Source organism: Rhinopithecus bieti, unplaced genomic scaffold (assembly GCF_001698545.2).
Source record: "Rhinopithecus bieti isolate Rb0 unplaced genomic scaffold, ASM169854v2 scaffold_63308, whole genome shotgun sequence".
NCBI lineage: Eukaryota > Metazoa > Chordata > Mammalia > Primates > Cercopithecidae > Rhinopithecus > Rhinopithecus bieti.
This window is the reverse complement of record NW_016823951.1, coordinates 9917-23442: the sequence shown is the minus strand read 5'-3', so window position 1 is coordinate 23442 and position 13526 is coordinate 9917. Positions and strand designations below refer to the sequence as shown.

Sequence of the window (13526 nt, the reverse complement as noted above, 5' to 3'; positions counted from 1 at the left end):
ATAAAGGGGATATCACCACTGACCCCACAGAAATACAAACTACCATCAGAGAATACTATAAACGCCTCTACGCAAATCAACTAGAAAATCTAGAAGAAATGGATAAATTCCTGGACACTTACACTCTCCCAAGGCTAAACCAGGAAGAAGTTGAATCCCTGAATAGACCAATAGTAGGCTCTGAAATTGAGGCAACAATTAATAGCCTACCCACCAAAAAAAGTCCAGGACCAGATGGATTCACAGCTGAATTCTACCAGAGGTACAAGGAGGAGCTGGTACTATTCCTTCTGAAACTATTCCAATCAATAGAAAAAGAGGGAATTCTCCCTAACTCATTTTATGAGGGCAACATCATTCTGATACCAAAGCCTGGCAGAGACACAACAAAAAAAGAGAATTTTGGACCAATATCCCTGATGAACATCGATGCAAAGAGTTGTTAATGAGAATACAGCTGTTAATGAGAATACATCTCTCACCAATGATTACATGGAAGAATTTAGAGCCTATTTCAATAACAATATGTTGTTCATCCTTCAGTCAGATGGAAAGAAACCAGAAGCAGGAGAGAGAAGAGTACACGGTGGCCAGTGGTGTTAGTAATGAAGAGGGAGAGGAAGAGAAGGAAAGAGACAGATGAGACAGAAAATGAAAGTGGTGAAAACAGAGGAACCTCAAACTCAGTCTGCCCCTAATACTGATGAGGCATAGAAAACCAAGGACATTTCTATAAAGTTCATGAACACAGATGAGGAGGGTGAAGGTGGCCCAGATGCTGATTTCTTTAAGGAGAAATAGTACTGTATGCTTGGGTTGGTTGGACCTTGAAGAGAATACATTGTAAAATAAAAAATTGTCGGCTAGGTGCGGTGGCTCACGCCTGTAATCCCAGCACTTTGGGAGGCTGAGGCGGGTGGGTCACGAGGTCAGGAGTTCGAGACCAGCCTGGCCAACATAATGAAACCCCATCTCTACTAAAAATACAAAAATTAGTGGGGCATGGTGGCATGCACCTGTAGTACTAGCTACTCCAGAAGCTGAGGCAGGAGAATCGCTTGAACCCGGGAGGCGGAGGTTGTGGTGACCCAAGATCTCGCCAGTGCACTCCAGCCTGAGCAACAGAGCGAGACTCTGTCTCGAAATAAATAAATAAATAAATATAAAAATAAAAAAGTGGCTAAATCCAGTGACAAGAAAAAAGTGACCAAAATCACATGCAAAAAAAATGAGAAATTTTAAGTGAATAAGAAAATAATTCTTACTGACGAATGGAAGTAGGTTCAGCGGTGGCCAACAATGCAGAAATGCATCTTAAAGGATACTAAGGAAGAGGATTGTAGCGGTATAAACCTTGAAAAATCAAAAGAAAGGCTTCAGGAAGTAGAAAAACTTGACAAAGAAGAGTAGAGGAGAAAAGTTAAGACAAAGCATATGGAGAAAAGACTTTAAAGAGGAAGCAAAAGGAGAAGCCAGCAAGGCCAAAGACGATGGGAATGTCTTTTAGGATCTCAGTGGTAATAGTGGGAAATTTGATTAATTCTCAGATCCTTGCACCTACAGAGGTCTGAAGAATTAGATAGTGAAGATACGGAAAATAAAATTAGTAGTTCCAGGAAAAAGCATAGAAGGAAGAAAAGGAGCCACAGTAAAGTGAACAGCGTGAAACTACTATTATAACAAGTTGCAAATGAAAGAAGGCCAAATGGGAATCCTCAGAGTCTCTGGATACAGTTCTGTCTTTAGCAGAAGACAAAGAGCTTAAATTTTATCTAAGAGCTTAAACTATATCTGCTCAAAATCAAAGCTAAATATTTCCTGCTCTTCTCCTCTCCTTGAAACCTGTGCTCATCACTGTGTGGGCCAGATGTCAAAAAAGCTTTGGAGTAGTTCGGTAACATTCCTAAAAGATCAGTGTATCTGCAGACTGAGGTAATGGTATGTCTGACATCCTTCTTCCCCGTCAGATAATCTTGAATGAGTGTGGATTATATATACTTGAAATGAGTGTGGATTATAAAAATTCCCCAGCCCGATTTCCGGCATGTATATTGTTAGACTTTAATCCATTCCTTTATTTTACTGCCAACTTGTAGAGTCTCCATTCATTTTTAGAAATTCTTGTCTTGTTTACCATACAGAATATAGTATGTACTATTTAATATTAAACAAACTTTCTCACGATTTTGATGTTTTGATGTTTCCAAGGAGTGAAAATGTGATGGAGTCCCCGTGAGAAATGAGTATTTTTGAATTGAGATGATCATTAGTAGAACCTATTTCCTATTTCTAATAAAAGTAGAACATTTAGGAATAAATTCAACAAAAAGCATGCAAAATCTATAAGAACAACAAAACTATACTGAGAAAAGGTAAAGATATAAATAAATGAAGAGAGATGCCATATGATTGGAAGACTCAATTAAATGACATTTCCCTCAAAATTGATCTGTAGATTCAACATAATCCCTAGCATAAATCCACGGACCTTTTTGTAAAATTAGCAAGCTAATTCTAAAAGTTACATGGAAATGTAAAAGACTGAGAAAATCTGACAAATCTTGAAAACATAGCTGGAAGAATTGACTTTGTACCATAACTATAAAGCTGCAATAATCAAGATAGCATGGTATTGCCATAAGGATCAACTAATAAATTAATGGCATTGAACAGAGGTCATAGACCCACTTATATAGTCCTCTGATTTCAAACAAATCCAAAGCAACCAAGTAGGGAAAGGAAAGTTTTGCAGTAAATGGTGCTGGGTCAACTAGATATCCACAAGCAAAAATATAAATCTCCATTTCTGTCTTGCATCATGCATATAAATCTATTTGAGATGAATCATACTACTAAATATAAAAAGCTAAAGCCATAAGAATTTAAGAAAACATCAGAGAATATCTTTATGACTGGGGGTGGGCAAAGATTTCCGAGGATGTAGAAGCAATCACTGTAAGAGAAAAGCTTTAAAGAATAGACTTCATTGAAAAAAAACAAACTTGTATTTATCAAAAGATGCCACTGAGAAAACAAAAAACAAGCCACAGACTGAGAAAAATATTTGCAAAATGTATATTTGTCAAAGGAATATATGGCTCATTTATACGGCTCCATAACAAAAAACCAAACAACCAGAAACTAAAAAGGAGGAATAGGGAACAAATGATTTGAAAAGAAACTTTGTAACACAGACACTGCACAACGGAAGATATTCAAATGGTCAGTAAGCATGTGATGAATGTCATTTGTCATCTGGGAAATGCAGGTTAAAATGAGAATGAGAAAACCACCATACTGTCTAAAATTAGATAGGATCTAGAGCAACTGGCATTCTTATACATTAGGTAAGAGGGTTAAATGGTACAGCCACTTTAGGAAAAAGATCTGGGAGTTTCTTACAGAGTTAAATATACATTTACCCAATTCAGCAGTTCTAGGATTCAGCAGTTCTCCTAGATATTTGCCTAAGAGAAATGAAAATAAAATCCACCAAAAATATTTTTATGAGAAATACGTACATAATATGCGTTCATAATATAGCTTCATTCATACTAGCCAGAAACTGGAATAGCCCAGGTTTCCATCAGTAAGAGAATGGATAAACAGACTGTGGTTATTCATAACATGACACACTGACAAATTATCTGTGAGGGAAAAGGATGAGAAAAGTCGTTTCTTCTAGGGGATGGGGCAGGAACTGACTGGGAAGGATTTTGAAGGAACTAACTTAGGGTAGTGGTAATGATTTGGGTTACAAGGTACATGCATTTGTAAAAAACTTATGGAATGGTACACTTAAGATTGGTGCATTTCATTTTATATAAATTTTGCCCCAAGAAAGAAAAAACAGCTTTAAAAAATCACAAGGAAGTACTTTTTTATGTCCATTAGATTGGCAAAAATGTTGGAGCATCTTGAACTTATCTTGCCCTGCTAGTGGTTGTACAAATTGAATCAACCATATAATTCATTTGCATTAACTAATAATAATACATTAGTTAATTTGCATTAACTAATAAGTTGTGCGTATATCAACCAAGCAACTCCACTCTGAGGCATAGAAACTCTTGGTAATCTACATAGAGAAATACATAATATGTTCCAGAAAACTGGAAACAACTCAGATATCATCAATAAGAGAAGACACAAATTGCGCTACATTCAAGCATATCATCATGGATAAGTCTCATGGACAAATAAACCAAGAAACTTAAGAATACTTCCAATATGATTCCAACCAATATAATTCCATCCAAAATCTTGCAAAATTAAGCAAGATATTGATTAGGGATACATACGGTAGTACCATAAAGGAAAGCAAAAACAACAACAACAAAAGATAGCTGAGGAGAATGCATGGGAAAAAGGATTGGAATTGGAATGGGAAAGGCCATAAAGGGGACTTCAAAGTTATAAGTAATGTGTTCTCTAAACTGGCTAGTGGGAAAACAGGTGTTCATTTTACTGTTCTTTATAACTTGCACATATGTTGAAAATACTATTTGGTATGTATTCAGTATTTCTTGAGAAATTAGAGATACACTTAAATAATATTTAAGGATACTTCATTAGCAATAATATGCAAAATATGAGAAGTAGGCTTTCCGCTGTCACTAATTCAGTCATTCAAGTGTTTATCAAATGCCTGTACAGCTTGATATGGATGTGACATTAGTGGCCTTATTTGGAGGCCACAGTTTTGGTGGCTGTATCTTAAAAGCGAATTAGAAAAACTGAAATCTAAAATGATTGGAATTTATATTGGTACAGGATAAATCTTGTGAGACTATTTCTCAGAAGTTCCGCCATTATTGCTTCAAGAAGGGAAAGAAAATTATGAATTTTCACCTATGTGATGAGTAAATGAAACCATCAGAAAAGATAGAAGTAATTTTTGTGGCCTTTGGAATGAATCTCCTTCAATAGAATTCTTTTAAAATAGGATGGGCTAGATAACCGAGAGGGCCTGGCTTTGACCTCCTTCCCCTAATGCTGGCTCAGCTGACTTCTCAAAGCACACTTTTATGAGTTGAACTCATTATTGACCCATCAGTGAATTTACCTGAAAACCAGGTCCTGGAGAATGTCTCCCATAATATATTTTCTTGCAACTTCACTGTTATAAAAATTCTCAGAATGCTGTAGCTAATATCTAGATCTTAACAGTTATGTTGAATCCTAAACATTTTCAAGATATTTATAGATTTTTTCATCTCTACATTTCCTGAAAATCTGTGAATATTTTCATTAAATTAACTTGCCAAGAAAATTAAGGCTGGACAGTGTGGCTGCAATATAGTCCTACATTTGTAGCTTTAAATTTTAAGGGCTTACCCTAACCCTTTACTCTTTATAAGTATTCAAACATTCCTTTGGATAACAAATAATAAATTCATAGTGCTAGATATCCAGCAAGATGACAGTCTGGTTGCTTATATGAAGTACTTAAATATACACAATTGCAATTCCAAAGCCTTATTGCTTCATTTATCACAGGAAGTGCCAGAGTTCTGCAATATTTTGTAAGAAAAGCTACTCGACTTGCATGAATTCTCATAGGAATGACCATGAATATTATGCCAATTTCATCCTAAGTATTGAAGTTAAGGTTCTAAATGACATTTAATAGTATGATTTATTTTCTATCTTAAACTTTATAGGGCACAAAGCAAGATCCTATCCTTTCTTATTGCTTTTTTATTTTTAAAGCGTCTGACTGATGATAAAATCTAAGCTTAAAACTGTCAAATGATTTATGATATTTCATTTATTTTTCAAAGGATTGGGGTGTCACCAGTAAGCCTATTAGAATTGTAGGTTTAAAGTTCCTTGATTTTAAAAAAGACCAGCTGCATAAACAAGTTTTGAGCTTTGTAATTTAATTCTGTGTGATTTTTTTTTAATACTTCAAAGTACCAAAGTAGGCAGTTTTTCTTAGGTCATAAATAGTTGTTTATGTCATTATGATCTCAAACTTTCAAGTACATTTTAAGATCTACTTTTTAAAAATATTGATTTTTTTTTATTGGGTTCGTTACAACCTCTAGATATTTCTTCTGTCTACTTAAATCTCCCTTTATTCATGGGCTGACAGCAACAAAGGTAGAACGTGAAGAAACTGGAGGAAACCTGCTTTTAAAAAATTGGAATTCTGTAGTCAAGTATATATGATCCGATGTCTTTGAGAAATGTTGTGAAACCACTTTAAAGCTGTTTTTTCATGACACTTTTAAGTTTAGGGTAATTGTAAATTTGCATGCAGTTACAAAAGATAACATACGTTCCATGCACTGCTTACACAATCCCCCCAGTGGTAACATCCAGGATATTAACACTGATGCATTCTAGATCTTATTCGGATTTTCCTAGTTTTTCTCAAACTCATTTGTGTGTATATTTATTTATTTCTAATTTTTATCACATGTAGCTTCTTGTATCTACTACAGTCAAGATGAACCTATCTATCACAAAGATTCCTAATGTTGGCCTTTTATAATCACACTCATCTACCTTCCCACTTCCCACCCCTGTCCCCAACCCCTGGCAACCACTAATCTGTCCCCTACTTCCATAATTTTTCCATTTTAATGATGTTATTTAAATGGATCCTTAGATTTAACTTTTTTTAATTTAACTTTTCATTCTCTTGAGATTATCTCTTGAGATTAATATTTCCTTGAGATTCATCCAACTTGTGTTTATTAATAACTTGTTCATTTTGATTACTAAGTGGTATTCCATTAAAATCAATTTTGATTTTTAGTTTATACGCACACATAAAATGTGAAGCAATAATGCAGAATATCAGTTTAAAAGGTGTTTAAGACATTGTTGAAATTAACCTATTAAAATTACATATTTTTTTGTCATTTTAGTCATTTGGACTGGATTTGTCTATGACTTAATATGCTAAGACTGGATGAATCATCACCTGTATACTGAACATATACTTCCAGTGGGAACATTCTATTCCCTAACTCATTTTAATAAAAACCATAAGGTTGGAGATACAAGAGAAGTCCTTGTTGTGATTCCAGCAGACTTACTATTTAGTTTTTTCTTTCCTTTTACAACCCGTGATTACCCACCTAACTCTCTTCATATAGCCTATTGTTACCTAAGTAATTCTTCCCCTTGTGCCTGTGTTTGGTTTTTCAACTAAATGATTAAGTGTCTTAATTTCTAGGCTGACTAAGATACTTCTTTCCTCCTTCCTCCCTAAATTTCCTTACTCTTTCTCTGCCCTGAATGAAAGGGATAAGATGATGAGTACCAAGAATAAAAGTATTTGGCTTCATCTGGGAGGCCAGAGAAGGCTTCCCTAAGGAGGATACATTTAAGCAGACATCTGATGGATGAGTAAGAGTCAACTAGGAGAAGAGGAGGAAGAAATAGCATTTAAAACAGAGAAAAGAAAGGGCATGGGCAAAGACCCTGTGGTAGGGAGGAGCAAAGCAAGCAGGAAGAATTGAAATCAAGCCAAGTGGAGAATGGGCTGAGAGAACCAAGGGAATATATGGTATGAAATTAGACTGGAGAGGGAGGCAGAGTTCAGACCTTATAGAGTTTTTTGGGTCATATATTTTTTTTTTTTTGGTTCTTTTTTTTTTTTTTTTTTTTGTTTTTTTTTTTTTTTTTTTTTTTATACTTTTAAGTTCTAGGGTACATGTGCATAACGTGCAGGTTTGTTACATATGTATACTTGTGCCATGTTGGTGTGCTGCACCCATCAACTCGTCAGCACCCATCAATTCATCATTTATATCAGGTATAACTCCCAATGCCATCCTCCCCTCTCCCCCCTCCCCATGATAGGCCCCGGTGTGTGATGATGGGTCATATTTAATAAAGATCAGTGCTTATTCTAAGACCAAGGAGAAACAAATAAAAGGTTTTAAGCATGAAGTTGACCAGATTTACAATCTGTAAAGATCCTTTTGGCTGCAGCGTGGATGGTACTTTGGGGTAAAGGGTGGAAGTGTGTTGACTGGTTACAGGCCATTTTAGTGGGGTACACTGGAGAGGATGGAGCTTGGGATAAAGTTAGAGTGATGCAGTTATAGAAAAGATAACATATAATTCTTAAATCTCAACAGATACGTTGTATTAGAAATGGGAGAGGAAAGAGAACTGTATGAAAAATAACTACTAGATTTGTGATTACAGCATTTAGACAATAAGGGAATCCCAGAAGCAGATCACATTTTGGGAACATCATGCATTTCAGAGGCAGAAAATTTCAGATGGCTTTGAGACACACAAGAGGAAAGGTCAAATAGTAATAATGATAATAGCTAATATTGTTGAGCACTTACAGTTATTACAGCATTTTTTAAGCTGGGGACATGGAAACACAGGTGTTAAGAGACTTGTCCAATATCAGACAGTAAGTGGAAGAAATGGGATTTGAATCTACATACTTCACTTCCAGAGCCCATGCATCTTATCACTCTGTATGCTGCCTGTGTAGACAGATGTGGACCTACAGATATGTAGGTGTGGAGCTCATAGAAGGGGTCTGGACTAGAGATTAAAAGTACAGAACAAAAAAATACATTTTTGTTTATGTCTCTGAAATGGATGAGATATCCTAGGGAGAGAATGTAAAGTGAGACATGATGTTTACCTTGAGGCTCTTCAGCATTCAGTGGCCAAGGATAGCAAGACAGGCAGAGGGAAAGACTATGGGCTTCTGGTTGATACAAGAGAAAAAGGGGAGGTTAAGGAGATAACGAACAGTGGTGGTTTTACTGCTAACATATCCAGTACAGAAGGGTCTTGGAGGAGTGGCGTAGTGGGGCTCAAGCACATACGGGAAGTGAATAGGAGATGAGGACATGAAGTCAGAACATTTAGGCAACTCTGTAGAGAAGTTTATTTGAAGCAGGAAGTGTCTAGATAGGCCTGTGAGCTATAGCTGGAGGGAGATGTGAGGCCAAGCGGCTTTGTTTTGCCCTTATTTTAAAGGAAGAGATTGGTGTTTGTTTAAAAACCAGTGCGAAAAGATCTGCATAAGAAGAGGAGGTTGAATATATAAACGAGAGAAGGAATAATATTTTCATGTTGTTGGAAAACAGGAGAGAAAGGGATTAGGCATATGCAGAGAGTCTGGCATTTGGAAGGAGGAGGGGCACCACTTTGGTGTGTCAAGTCTGGAGTAGGAAGGACTGGAGCCACTTTGGTAAGTTGTATGTGATACCGGGAAGGAGAGTGACTTTCCATCAGATAACTTCTGTTTCCTTTGGAAAATGAAGGTGAAATAATCTAGAGAGAGCATGAAGAGGAGAATAGTACTGAAGGTTTGAGGAGTTAAGGAGAGCAGGTTTAGTGTCAGTCATCAAAGAGGCTGGCTCTTGTGTTTCCAAAAATAATCTGTGCAGTGAGTTTCCTAGTTGAACACAAACACCCTTTTCGGAGCAGTTGCAGAGTTTGAGGAGATGGGAATTTGTAGGATACAGAGACTTATGCTGCTCTAAATGTGGTTTCTGTATTGTGTGTGTCTATTTCTCCTGAGAGTAAGGTCAGTATTAAAGCTGAGAAGGAGATGGGAGGCATGAGATGGTCTGTGGAAATTTTTAAACACATTTTTTAAAGCAAACATTTGTAGTGATTTAAATTACTTTATTGAAAGAGTCTTCTGACACATCACATGTTATCTTACGTTTTACTTATTTTAGAAAACAGTTTATTCACCAGCAAGGCTCTTCAACTGGCTTTTTAAGGACAGGGCCCCTATCTCACTAAGCAAGCTACTGAGTGTGTGTCCCACAGGTATTCACTAAATAAATGGTGAGAAAAGCACTAGATATTACAACTCTGTTGGTACTGTGGCTACATTTTATTTGGCCAAGGGATTTTTTTGCTTTATATTTTTTTGTAAACCTAAATAGATATTCTCATTTGAAATTATAATGATCTCCATTTTTTAACGTGCCAAGAGAGTGATTTTCCCTTACCCAATTAAAAGTTTGATTTATTTAATGTAACTAAGAAGTGCGAATCGTAAATGAAACATTATATGTATTTATTTTTCATATTTTTTAAGTTGTGAAAATGTATTTGCTTGAACTACTGTATTCTAAGATTTTGATACATTTTGTAGTGACTCTTCTGGATGTTTTCTATTCCAGAAAATATGAAATTTTAGTTTTGATTTTTCATAAAAAGATACATTGAATATGATAGCTTTAATTTTAACTCTACTAATTTAGATTGGCCTAGGGATAACAGAATGCTTACATAAAATTGCTAAAGAACACACTAAGAGATATTTTATTTTTAGGGCATAGGGTAAAAAGCGTGATGGTTTCTCTGGACTATAGGTGGGTTTTTTTTTTTTTTTTTTGCCGAATGGTATGACCAATATACAAATAAAGATTCGTCTAAAGCAGTGGTTCTCCAAAGGGGTGGTGTATCAATACTAACGTATAAAGTTGCTTTCTGCCCCTTTGCAAGATTGTGTCTCCGTTCTTCATGCTACCAAGCCCCTGCTGAGACTTTCTTCATACTGACTAGATTGTTTTCTGCTCCAGTTGGGTTTGGAAGTGTTTGCATTTTTTTTCTACTGTATCTTTGCCTCTTTGTCCATCTATGGCTATAGGAAGCTTATCCTGGGAGTGGAGGAAAAGATGTTTTGTCATTGCCACATTCTTCTGGACACAGACTGGAGGACTATAGGAATGTAAGCATTTGCTGAAACATAGTACTCTTTTTCTCTTTGTAAGCACCTATTCATTATTACTGTCATCGACCCTTATCTATATCTTTCCCAGGGTTCCTTGCTTCCTTCAATCTGTGATCACTTTAAATATGGTCTTTCCTCTCCCCTGCACCTGTAGTCTCAGGTGAATCTTCTTCCCCACTCCCACAAAAGGTAATTGTACTCTAATACCCTAGAAAACCTGAAGTTTTGTGCAGCCAGCCTGTCCTGGACAAGGACAGAGAGCGTCAGGAGCTTGCTTTTCAAGAAATGCCCAGTTGAACCTAGGGAGCTTCAGTCCTCAGGAACAAATGTGAAAGAAGATCTAGCTAGACAAACTGTGAAAAGAATACATTTACCTGCCATGACCTTTACATTGGTTATTAGGATAGTTCAGAAGTCTCTTTGCGTCACTATTATGTTACCTACTTGTGTGGATATTTTGTGATATGGTCATCAAAATTGGAAGAAGGCATGGCATACCAGCTTGTAAGAATATTTTTAGATTCAGGCTCCATGGTGGTTACCATGTGACTACTTAAGCCACAGCTGCTTCTAAAACACCTTTGCCATACTTCACTTTTTCTGATTTAATTGGATCATATAGTTAGTGTCATTAATTTGGGATGGAAGCACCCTTCTGTCATGACTACTGTCCCTCACAAGTTTGACAATGATTCACCATGCATATTAAAGAGTAAAATGCTTTTATTACTTTCATCAAGAGGCCATATGATACAAAGGTAAGCTGTTCAGGATGAAGATGAAAAGTGAGTAGGAAAAGAAAATTAAAGTAAAAGTTACTTTCTGAGATTTATTATTTCTGGCACTATTTTTGGATTTTGGGTTCATATTTTAGAAGGTAAAATCTCGGTAGACAATCAGGAGTTCTGTGTTTTATTCAGTTAGAAAGTTTTGATGTATTTGGAGAGTCATGTAATTTTCCTGTTGTCCAAGTAAAAATGACCATGATTCCATAGTAGAAGCTTATGGAGACTATGTGTGAAGGTACTGAATGATTATGACATAATCATAGAAACAAAAGTTAAGTATTTCTTTGGTTTTGTAACTTCATATAATTCAAGAGATAGTATTTAAGTCATATTCATGTATATGTTAAAAAAATTTTAGTACTTCACTAAAGTGGTAAACTTTCATGTTACACAGTTCAATAAGGCAAATATCTTTATGACTTTTGCATAAGATCCTAAATACTATGTTATTTTTTCAAAAAAATGTAGATGTGGTGTTAATGATATGCTAATAATACTGTTTTGTAGTTTTCTCTTAAAAGTTTGTAAATCCAGTTTTCTTTTTTAGGTGTGTTGAAGAAAGTACACACATCTCATCTTCTGAACATTTTGATGGAATTAACCACAAACCTCATGCAAGAACAGTAAAAGGTATTTTGTTAAATAATTTTTGCATATTGATGTAGTGCTCTTAATTTCTAGATTTTCCTCACAAAGGCCTACCTTAAATCAACTGCAATGGATACTACTTCACAGAGTATATTTTGTAAGAGAAGTTTCTTAATCATAAAATATATTTCTTCTGTACCAAGTCATATGATACTTCTTTCAGTAAGTGCTTGTGCAGACAAAATTTCAGTATTAGTAGTATGAAATAGCATCATTTATTTTCACTGTGCCCTTGTATATATTTTTTATATGCAGAGTACGTGTAGTCATGTATTTAAAACATGCCCATGAGATAGATATGAAATTAATCAGAAAAAGTAGGACAGCTGCATTCATTTCCTACTTTGCTCTCCTTGGAGTTCTTCAGAATAGATGTGTTTAAGAGCAAATCCAAAGTGAGCATCTTACCGTGCATACCTCTTAACATTAGGATGATATTAAATGGCATGGTGAGCCCTTAAAAAGGTAAATACCCTATTGAAAACACCAGAATAGCTTGGGCTCCATTCCCAGATCCAACGTTGTAAGCCACATAGACCTAACAGACATCTGTAGAATACTCCACTTAAAGAGCAGAACACACGTTCAAGTGCATATGGAACACTCTTCAGGATAGATTATTAGGACATAAAATTAGCTTCAATATATGTAAAAAGGAATGAAATGACACAAAAGTTTGTTCTCTGACCACTATAGAATACAATTAGAAATAAGTAACAAAAGGAAATTTGGGAAATGCACAAATATGTGGAAATTAAATAATATACTTCTAAACAATCAGAGTCAAAGAAGAAATCACAAGGGAAATTAGAAAATGTCCTGAGATAAATTAACCCTAAAGCACTACATACCAAAATTTATGGGCTGCAACTTTAAAAAGCAGTGTTTAGAAAGAAATTTGTAGCTATAAATGCTTATTTTTTTCAAAAAAAGAAAGATCTTGGAGGGGCGGAGCAAGATGGCCGAATAGGAAGAGCTCCAGTCTCCAGCTCCCAGCGCGAGCGACACAGAAGACAGGTGATTTCTGCATTTTCAACTGAGGTACTCGGTTTATCTCACTAGGGAGTACCGGACAATCGGTGCTGGTCAGCTGCTGCAGCCCGACCAGCGAGAGCTGAAGCAGGGTGAGGCATCGCCTCACCTGGGAAGTGCAAGGGGGAAGGGAATCCCTTTCCCTAGCCAGGGGAACTGAGACACACAACACCTGGAAAATCGGGTAACTCCCACCCCAATACTGCGCTTTAAGCAAACGGGCACACCTAGAGATTATATCCCACACCTGGCCGGGAGGGTCCCACGCCCACGGAGCCTTCCTCATTGCTAGCACAGAAGTCTGCGATCTAACTGCAAGGCAGCAGGGAGGCTGGGGGAGGGGCGCCCGCCATTGCTGAGGCTTAAGTAGG

The 13526-nt window shown here is 36.3% G+C and overlaps 1 long non-coding RNA gene across 3 annotated transcripts in view; it reads left to right on the top strand.

Annotated features, from left to right (window-relative positions):
• The window catches only part of LOC108521985 (uncharacterized), a 119529-nt gene extending 107423 nt beyond the window's left edge, over positions 1–12106 (top strand). For all 3 annotated transcript variants that reach the window (XR_001883330.1, XR_001883328.1, XR_001883329.1), the window contains exon 4: positions 12023–12106. This is a non-coding gene — a long non-coding RNA (uncharacterized LOC108521985). The remainder of the gene's footprint in view (positions 1–12022) is intronic.
• Positions 12107–13526: the final 1420 nt, after the last annotated feature.